The sequence below is a fragment of the Saccopteryx bilineata genome, chromosome 6 (assembly GCF_036850765.1).
Source record: "Saccopteryx bilineata isolate mSacBil1 chromosome 6, mSacBil1_pri_phased_curated, whole genome shotgun sequence".
NCBI classification, from domain to species: Eukaryota; Metazoa; Chordata; class Mammalia; order Chiroptera; family Emballonuridae; genus Saccopteryx; species Saccopteryx bilineata.
In genome coordinates, this window is record NC_089495.1 from 187,228,363 (window position 1) to 187,238,334 (window position 9,972).

The window sequence follows — 9,972 nt, forward strand, 5'->3', positions numbered from 1 at the left end:
AACTCACTTCCCGCCACGCGAGTCTCTCCCTGCTGCCGTTCGCTCCAAGAAGCTGGGCAGCCCTCTCCGCGTTTCCGCTTTTCCTACCAGTCTCTGGGTGGCTTCTTCAGCGTTCCTGGGTTGAAGAGTCCTTTTAGTTTAGTCCAAAGTTGGTTTTTCCAGTTGATAGTTCATAAAATTAGTTTGTAATCCACATTGGTTCTGGGAGGTAGATGCTGGTACGTTCGCCTACTCCAGCGCCATCTTGTCTCTCTTTTTGGACAACCAGTTTTTAGAACACTTTTTCTCTTGAGTGTGGATAGGGACTCCTTACCTCAGGATTACCTGGGTGGATAGGAGCAGGGGACTGTTCCTTTAAAAAAAAGTTGAGATATAATTGACATGTAACATTGCATAAGTTTGAGGTGTGCAGGTGTTAGTTTGATACATTTATATATTGCAATATGATTATACAGTAGCATTAGCTAACACCATATCATGTCACGTAGTTATTTCTTTTTTTGTATTGAGAACAGTTAAGATTGTCTCTTAGCAACTTTGAAATTTATAACATAGTATTGTTTTTCTTTCTTTTTTTTTTTTTTACAGAGACAAAGAGTCAGAGAGAGGGATAGACAGGGATAGACAGACAGGAGGGGAGAGACATGAGAAGCATCAATCATCAGTTTTTCGTTGTGACACCTTAGTTGTTCATTGATTGCTTCTCATATGTGCCTTGACTGTGGGCCTATAGAAGACCGAGTAACCCCTTGCTTGAGCCAGCAACCTTGGGTCCAAGCTGGTGAGCTTTGCTCAAACCAGATGAGCCCGCGCTCAAGCTGGTGACCTTGGGGTCTCGAACCTGGGTCCTCTGCATCCCAGTCTGACACTAAATCCACTGCACCTCCACCTGGTCAGGCAGTATTTTTTTTGGGGGGGAGGGGGACTTTAAAGATTTTATTTAGTCATTTTAGAGAGGAAAGTAAGAGAGATGGGGGAGGAGCAGTTAGCATCAACTCCCATTTATGCCTTGACTAGGCAAGCCTGAACATAGTATTGTTACATACTGTGTGTATATAGTATTTATTGTATGGGACTAGCCATGGACTGTGACACACGGCCCTTCAGCAGGAATGCAGACACTGTGTGAACTGTGGTAGTTGCCCATTGCTGGACTCCAGATCACCCCAACACTCAATGGCTTAACATAACAGTACGCATATATTATCACTGACAGTTTCTGTGGGTCAGGAATTCAGAACCAACTTAACTGTGTTGTTCTGCCTCAAGGTTTTTCATGAGGTTGCAGTCACCCTGTGAGCCAGGGTGACAGTCCTCTGAAGGCTTTACTGGGATTGGATGACCCATTCCGGAGTGGCCCACTCACACAGCAGGGCAGCTGTGATGGCTGTCGGGAGATCCTCTCCACAGCACAGCTTGAGGTCCTCACACACGGTGCCTGCGTCCCCAGGCCAAGTCATCTCAGGAGGAAAACGTGGAAGTTGCAGTGTTCTTTATAACCTGACTTGGAAATCACTCTTCTGCAATATCTCATTGTTCAAAGAGGTCAGAGCTATATTTAAGGTGGGAGGGGATGACACATAAATGTGAAGACCAGGAGGTGAGGCTCATTGGGGACCACTTTGGAGGCTGGCTGCCACGTGAACAGTATTCTCCTTGGCACAAAAATAGTGATAACTACTCTTGCTGGAGGGCTTACTATGGGTTAAATGGTGTATACCATGCTTCTCACACACAGGACCTCGTAAAGCTAAATGCTGTTCCTTGGTTTTCTTATGTTTAGAATTAATTCAGGCTGAGCATGAAAGGCTTAGCTCGTAAATTCAGAGTTTGGAAGGAGTTGTAAATAAGAACTGTTCAGAAATGTAAAAGCAAAGGGGTTTTGGATGGATGTTGGGGAGTGGATGGGAGGGAAGACTGGAAAGAGGGTGTGGGAGCTAATGAGATGGGTCAAGAGATCCTGTGGGAAGTCAGTGAAGCAAGAAATAGGGGTTTGTATCATCCAAAGTTGTAAAGAGTAACAGAGGGACTAAAAAATAGAGCTATATCAAATCTGAGGCAGAGAGGGGTCATTATGAGCTAACTCCCATTGGTGGGGAGACAATGTCTGTTGTCTAGCTTCTGGAATAATTGTATAAGCATATTATTTAGAGCTAGGCAGGTCAACGTTGGGGTTAGTTAGTTGGAAATTGGTGCTATGGGTCTAGATGGAATGGTTCTATCAAGGGGAAAGATACAGAGACTAGGCTAGACAGAGGAGGGTTAGACATTTCAGGGATTTCTCAAGGGAAGTAGGCAACGGTCTCAAACTTGAACTTGCAGCAGAATCACCTGCTTGGCTTGATAGAACACAGGCTTTGGGCCCCATGCCAAGAGTTTCTGTTTCAGTAGTCCTGGGTGGTGTGAAACAAAAAACTGTCCTGTTTGTCCTCTACCACCCAGCCAGAACACTTCTGTGACCAGATAAGTAGGTTTGTTCCACCTCCCACCCCCCATATTGAGCAATTCTCAAACACCTGCTGGGTGTCCTACAGTTCAGTCCAGTTCTGACACTATCTACCTGGAGTTAGCGCCAGATCCAGATCCCACATGGTAAGGACTCATCCCCACAACTCTGACCCCACTTCAGGTGCCATTCACAAGTCCCAGGTTGTCATCTGTACTTCTGACTAACTGCCTATACATAGGAATTCCCCTGGCCACCCCCACCTGACTTGGCTTTGATCATTTCTAGAACAATCCACAGGACACAGGGAAATGCTTACAGCCCTCCCCAGAGACTCAGCCCTGTTCTGATGCCCCTTTTTTTCTGAAGATATCTCAGTCTGATGGAGGAAATGGCAAGACAAGCACAGAGGGGAGAGGATTTTTTAAAAAGTTTAAAAGAAAAAAAGGATGCTAACAATAGGACTAATCTTTCCATGCCATATTTTTCACATTGAATTATTATACAGAACCATGAATACTTTTGATTCAGTGACTAACTTTCCCCTGTCATTTCATTTCAGAACAATGACTTCTTAGAGATCTCCATGGTACCCAGGGAAATAATATGGATCAATCCAAATACCCTGCAAAGTGTAATAATACCTACCATCTGTGCAAAATATTATACTTGCTAAAAATTAGCTTCTTGTGTCATTCATTTATTTATTCATTCAACAAATATTCACTGAGTGTCTTCTATGCACCAGACAACTGTTGTAGGTGTTGTGGTTACCATTGTGAATAAGAAAGACAAAACACTGTTCTGAGGGAGCTGACATTTTAGTGGGAGAGAGACCCTAACAAAGTAAATGGTAAAATCGGTATGATGGCAGATCATAATACAGGCTATGGATAGAAAAGAAGGCAGGCTAGAGAGGTGAGCATGCAATCTGACATTGGGTGTCAGTGGACATTGGGAATGTCACCACGTTGTGACATTTGGTCAGAGAGCTGAGTACAGTATGGGCATGAGCCATGTAGCTACCTGCAGGAAAAGCATTCTATATAAGGAGAACAGTGAATACAAAGGTCCGAGGCCAAAATGGGCCTGAAGTTTGTCATTGAGGGTGAAAAAATGTGGAAAAGAAAAAAGTTGGTAGGTTTTTAGACCCTAAAGTCTATGCTTCCTTAATCTCTGGCTTACTGACCCCATTTTCCTTCTCCACTCTGTCCTCTGAGTTCTTATATATATAAAAAGGGACATGTATGGTCTCTATCACAATAACTTGTCTAAGAAAAAGGGAAATAAAAATAATAACTGCCTTTTAATTAGGATGGGATCTTGTTAAGCGGGAGGAGTTTTGATTCTTGGTTTAGACACACAAAAATGGACATGGTACTGAATTGGAGCAAAGGATCTCAGTGGTATGGTATTTCTTTTTTCTTTTTTTTCTTTTTTTGTATTTTTCTGAAGTTGGAAACAGGGAGGCAGTCAGACAGACTCCTGCATGCGCCCAACTGGGATCCACCTGGCATGCCCACCAGGGGGCGATGCTCCGCCCATCTGGGGCATCGCTCTATTGCAACCAGAGCCATTCTAGCGCCTGAGGCAGAGGCCACAGAGTCATCCTCAGTATCCGGACCAACTTTGCTCCAATAGAGCCTTGGCTGTGGGAAGGAAAGAGAGAGACAGAGAGGAAGGAGAGGGGGAGGGGTGGAGAAGCAGATGGGCGCTTCTCCTGTGTGCCCTGGCTGGGAATCGAACCTGGGACTCCTGCACGCCAGGCCAACGCTCTACCACTGACCCAACCATCCAGGGCTGGTATTTCTTTATGTAACAGAAAGAGGGACATTTGGAATTGGGAGGGAGCTCACTGGGAGGGCTGGCATAGCAGGCCATGTGGGACACTGAGGAAGGGTACAGGCTCTGCAGGCGTGAAGCTGACTCTGAAAAAGCTCCTGTGGTAGGGGGCTTCAGGGATGGAAGAGTAAAGGCTTTTAAATCTAAAATAATAACTAATGGCTTGCAATTTATTTAATGAACACTTCCTTACTTAGCCACAGTTCTGAGTGCTGTTCAAAACATTTTTTATTTGAGATACAATTCATATACCATAAAATTCACCCTCTAAAATAAATGTATGATTTAGTGGTTTTAGTATACTCAAAAAATTGTACAAGCATCACCATTATCTAATTTCAGACCATTTTCACCACCCTAAAAAGAAACTTCATACCCATTAACAGTCCTTCCCCCAATATACAAAATATTTACTCATTTAATATTCATTACTATAATTATTCATCTTTTCCCAAGGAAGAACTGAGCTCAGGGTTCATAGAAGGTGGAATTTGGGTTTGAACTCAGGACATTGCCCCCAGAGCCCATTATCTTAACCATTGCTTTCCCTCATAATAAGAATTAATTTATTGATAACAAGTAAAGGTATTTTTACATGCTTCAGGCGGAGGAGATTCAATATGGTCAAAAGCAACATGAGTCAGCAAATAAGAAAAAAATGCTCTTGTAAAATTTAATAGCTATGTTTTGCTACCTCTCCTTTTTAGCCCTTGATTCTTAGCACAAACCTTCCAGTTTTAAACTATTCTTATATTCATCTACATCTCTATTAATACTGCCTTCAACTGCCTGGATTCTCAAGTCAAAGGTTTAAATAATTCTTTTGATTTCTTATTTCTTCTCATCCTTAACATCGTATCCATTTTCAGATCTCATTACTTTATCTCCAAACATTCCCAATCCGTTCACTTTTTTCCATCAATGCTGCCGCTAACTTGATTCCAACCCATCGCCATCTCTGATGTGAACTCAGCTAATTGCAATTCATTCAACGTGACATTCTATTTTCTGCTTCTACATTTTTGCATATGCTATCTGCACTGCCTGGAATGCTCCTTCTCTTTTGTCCACTTGGTAGACTTTCTTTACTTTTATAACTTCTCTGAGATCTTTCTCGGGACACACTTTACAGCAGAGGCTGTGGCGACTCACAAACAATGTCACCGCTCATTTCAGCACCGCGGCGATGGACAGCTCACTGCACAGGAAAAAGTGCGTAGTGTATCTCTCCTCTTTGAGGCTTCAAGTCTTTGTCCAAAGCCACAAGAGGCCGGTTTAGTATGAGCAGCAAGAAGTCCCCTGAATCTGACTTTGGGTGATGGGTATGCAGCGTAATTGAACGACAAGATAACCTGGACATGTTATCTTTGAATATATGTATCTTGATTTACTGATGTCACCCCATTAAAAATAAATAAATAAATAAAATTATTAACAAAATAATAAAAAAAAGAAGTCCCCTGAATGTAATACCCCTAGGAGCAACCTAACTTTACTATCCTTTAGGAGGAAAATTCTGGGGCATATTCTACACAGTTCTTCAGTCAGCTTTATCAAAATTTAAAATTTCTGTGCTTCAAAGGATACTATCAAGAAAGTGAGAAGACAACCCACAAAATGGGAGAAAACATTTGCAAATTGTACATCTGATAAGGGACTTGTACCCAGAAAATATAAAGTGCTCTTAACAATAAAAAGACATGTAAACTGATTTTAAAAATAGGAATGGATCTGAATAGATGGTTCTCCAAAGAAAATATATTAATGTCCAATAAGTGCATGAAAAGATACTTAGCATCATTAGTCCTTATGGGATTGCAAATCAAAGTCACAGTTAATTACCAATTCACACCTACTAGGATGGCTACAGTAAAACAGGTGAGCAATAATAGATGTTGACAAGGATGTAGAGAAATTGGAACCCTCATGCATTTCTGATGGGAATAGGAAATGGTGCATTCAATGTGGAAAACAGCTTGGCAGTTTCTCCCAAAGGTGAACGTGGTGTTATTATATGACCCAGCAATTCCACACCTGGATATATATATATATATATATATATATATATATATATATATATATCCAAGGGAATTGGAAAAATATGTCCACACAACAACTTGTACATAAAATATTCCTAGCAGCATTATTCATAATAGTAAGAGATGGAAACAAATAAAAAATCCATCAGTTGTTGAATAGATAGAAAAAATGCACCATATCTATACACCTATTCAGCCAAACAAAAGGAACAAGGCACTGTCACGTGTTACAACATGGATCAACCTTGAAAACATTATGGCACATAGAAATAGCTAGATGCAAAGGGTCAAATATTATATGACATCATGCTCACCATAGGGACAGAAAGTAGATTAATGATTGCTAGGAGCTAGGGGGAGGTGAGGATGAGGAAGGACTGCTAATGGGCGTGGAGTTCCTTTTTGGAGTAATAAGAATGTTCTGGAGTTAGTGTTGATTTTGCACAATTTGGAAATCTTTTAAAATCTACAGATCTGTACAGATTAAAAGGATGCATTTTGTGGTACATGAATTATATCAAGTTAAAGAAGAAGTGTCTTTTCTTTCCTTTTCAACTTTGACCTCTCTTTGTCAACATGTTACATTTTCCTGAATTGCTGAGGTAGGTCCTGTTCCCCAAAGGAGCTGGTGCCAGAGCGGGCACACCCACAATGACCTCAATTACCCTTGACTTATCAGCTTCCTTCTGCGGAGAACAGCCTTTGTCTCAGTGGAGATAATAAGCTCTGAGGCACGGAGATGTGCTGCGCCTGGATAGAGCGGTGCCTGGCATCTTCTCAAGCGAAGGACCCATGCTGCTTTGTTCCTATCACTCTGACTGATACCTGAGGTTCAAACAATGGCAGCTCTTTGTTGTGAGGGCGCAGAGGTGGTCAGCTGCTTCAGGATGAAGCTGAATATCTCTTCCTCCCAGTCACTGGCTTCCAGAAACTCACTGAGATAGATGATGAATGCAAACTCTGTACCTTTTCTAAGAAGCAGGTGGCCACAGAAGTTGCTGCTGATGCTCTGGGTGACAAATGAAAGGGGTATGTGGTTTGAATCAGTGGTGGGAATGACACCTGAGGTTTCTCCATGAGGCAGGGTGTCTTGACCCATGGCCGTGTCCGCCTGGCGCTGAGTAAGAGGCATTCCCGTTTCAGACCGAGGAGGAGTGGAGAGAGAAAGTGCAGATCTCTTCAGGGTTGTGCTGTGGATGCCAATCTCAGTCTTCTCAACTTGCTCATTGTAAGAAAAGGGAAAAAAGATATTCTGGTTTCACTGATACTTCTGTGTCTTGTCACCTGGGGCCCAAAGAGCTAGCAGAATTCGGAAGCTTTCCAATTTCACCGAAGAAGATATTTTGAGAAAGCCTCGAAGCAAAGAAGGTAAGAAACCTAGGACCCAAGGATCCCTGATTCAGCATCTGGTGTTGCATGAAAAGAGAGAGAGGGTCAGCACCCAAGAGTCAGCGTCTTGTTCCTCTACATGTCCTGCAACGCAAACATCAGCACATTGCTCTGGAGAAACGCGTATGGAGAAAAATAAGGAAGGAGCCACAGAATATGCTAAACTTCTGGCTAAGAGAATGAAGGAGGCCAAAGGAAAATGCCAGGAACAGACTGCCAGGAACAGACAGCCAGGAACACTGCCAGGAACACTGCCAGGAACACTGCCAGGAACAGATTGCCAGGAGATGTAGGCTGTCTTCTCTGAGAGCTTCCCTCTAAGCCTGAGTCTGGTCAAAAGTGAGAATTTCTAAGAGTCACAAATAAGAAGAGACATCAAGAAAACAGAAACAGAAACAAACAAACAAACAAAACTCCAACAACAACAACAAAATGGCTTTTTTTCTCTGCAGACCCAGGTAGGGAGAAGTGAGGCTTGCTCTAGACCAGTGGTCCCCAACCTTTTTGGGCCACGGACCGGTTTAATGTCAGAAAATATTTTCACGGACCGGCCTTTAGGGTGAGATGGATAAATGCACAAAATAAAATGATGCGACCAGCGTAAAAACTGTGGTATTTTAAAATATTATATAATTGTCGAACTTACGAGACAAGCGTCAAGAGTAAGTCTTAGACGGATGTAACAGAGGGAATCTGGTTATTTAAAAACAATAATACATCGTTCAAACTTAAATATAAATAAGACGGAAATAATGTAAGTTATTTATTCTTTCTCTGCGGATCAGTACCAAATGGCCCACGGACCGATAGCGGTCCGTGGCCCGGGGGGTGGGGACCACTGCTCCACTGAAACTCTAAGCAATCGGAGGCAGGAAAGTGATGTCAACCTCAAATGCGGACACTGGCAAATCGAAACCTCAGCTTGCTGGAGGGTGGAATGTGGTTGGCTGCCTGCTCTAGCAGAAAGAATCCAGGCTTTGGGGCCATCAAGACTGAGGTGGAAACTCGAGCTCACCCAAGTGCCTTTACTTCTTTCCGAATCTCAGTTTCTTCATTGGGAGTAACTTTACCTACAGTGGAGGATTGGGGAAGATTAGAAACAAGACATCGAGTGTGCTTGGCACAATGCTGGTCAGGTTTAATATAAAAATAATGTCACGGCGACCTCGCAGATTGGATCTGTTAAGCCTGGGGTTGGAATCAATTCAGAATTTGGTAGAAAGCACAGCAAGAAATGGATACAAATAAACTTCATCCTTTTCATTTTCTAAAGAACTTTCTAATGAAAGGGAACTTCCTAACCTGTGAAAGTGGGAGGCCTGGAGGACTCACTGCAGTGTAAACAGGCTTTTTGCAGAAAAACACCCAGGCCCTCTTAACATTTAAATAATGCAAAGCAGAGCATTTTGTCTCTCAGGCAACCAACAGACTATATTCCAGGTTAAAAAAAATATATATGTGAGTGTTTTTTGGGGGTGACTTGAACTTAATGCAAACATGTATCAGGGACCATATTTCTCAGCCCCAAATCCAAACCAGGCTGCTTGAAATGTAAGCAGATTCATAAAATTGGGGTGATATAGCCTCGTTCAAAACCAGCCCCCGAGCTGACTCCTACTGGGAGCGTGTGGGGACGATATGCCCTGACCACTCCTTCCTCCTCCCTGCTCCTTGGTCTCCTGCTGGCGCGTCCTACTGGCTGGACCGAAGGGAGCTTGGGCAAGACAGCCCCAGGACATCGAGCAGAGTAGAAAAGGCAAGGAGGGGCTGGGGACAGGTGCTCAGAGTAACCAGCTCAAGATGCAAGTACTGTCAGTTGGAAGTCCACGGGGCAACCAAACGCCAAAGGAAAAATCTAATTTCCCAGAGCAGAGAGCTCTAAATTGCTTTGGCGGAACATGGTGTAGATTCGGGGCAGCTTCCAGGCCAAGCGTTGGCAGGGGTGGATTTCTAGACCTTCCAGTTTTCTGAAAAAGGCTTTTTGCATTTGCTTTTTATTTAGATTTTCCTTGAGATTGTGTCAGAACAAAATGCCCCATGCATTAGAAGCCTATTATGCAAAATCACTCAGTGGAGCGCTCTAACCCCTGCATTCTCCTTTGTCTGAAAGTAATACATGCAGGCAAGACGCTCCATGAACTCCGGGTTGAACTTTCCTTCCCAAAGCAGAATGGAGAATTCTCTCGTGATTGGTCTTTCCTCAGGGGTTCTGTTGAGTTGCAGACTGAGCAGTCCCCACAGAGAAGACCTGACATT

The 9,972-nt window shown here is 43.0% G+C and overlaps 1 pseudogene; it reads left to right on the forward strand.

Annotated features, from left to right (window-relative positions):
• The first annotated feature begins 7,214 nt into the window (after positions 1-7,214).
• On the forward strand, positions 7,215-8,059 carry LOC136308532 (small ribosomal subunit protein eS6-like; annotated as a pseudogene).
• Positions 8,060-9,972: the final 1,913 nt, after the last annotated feature.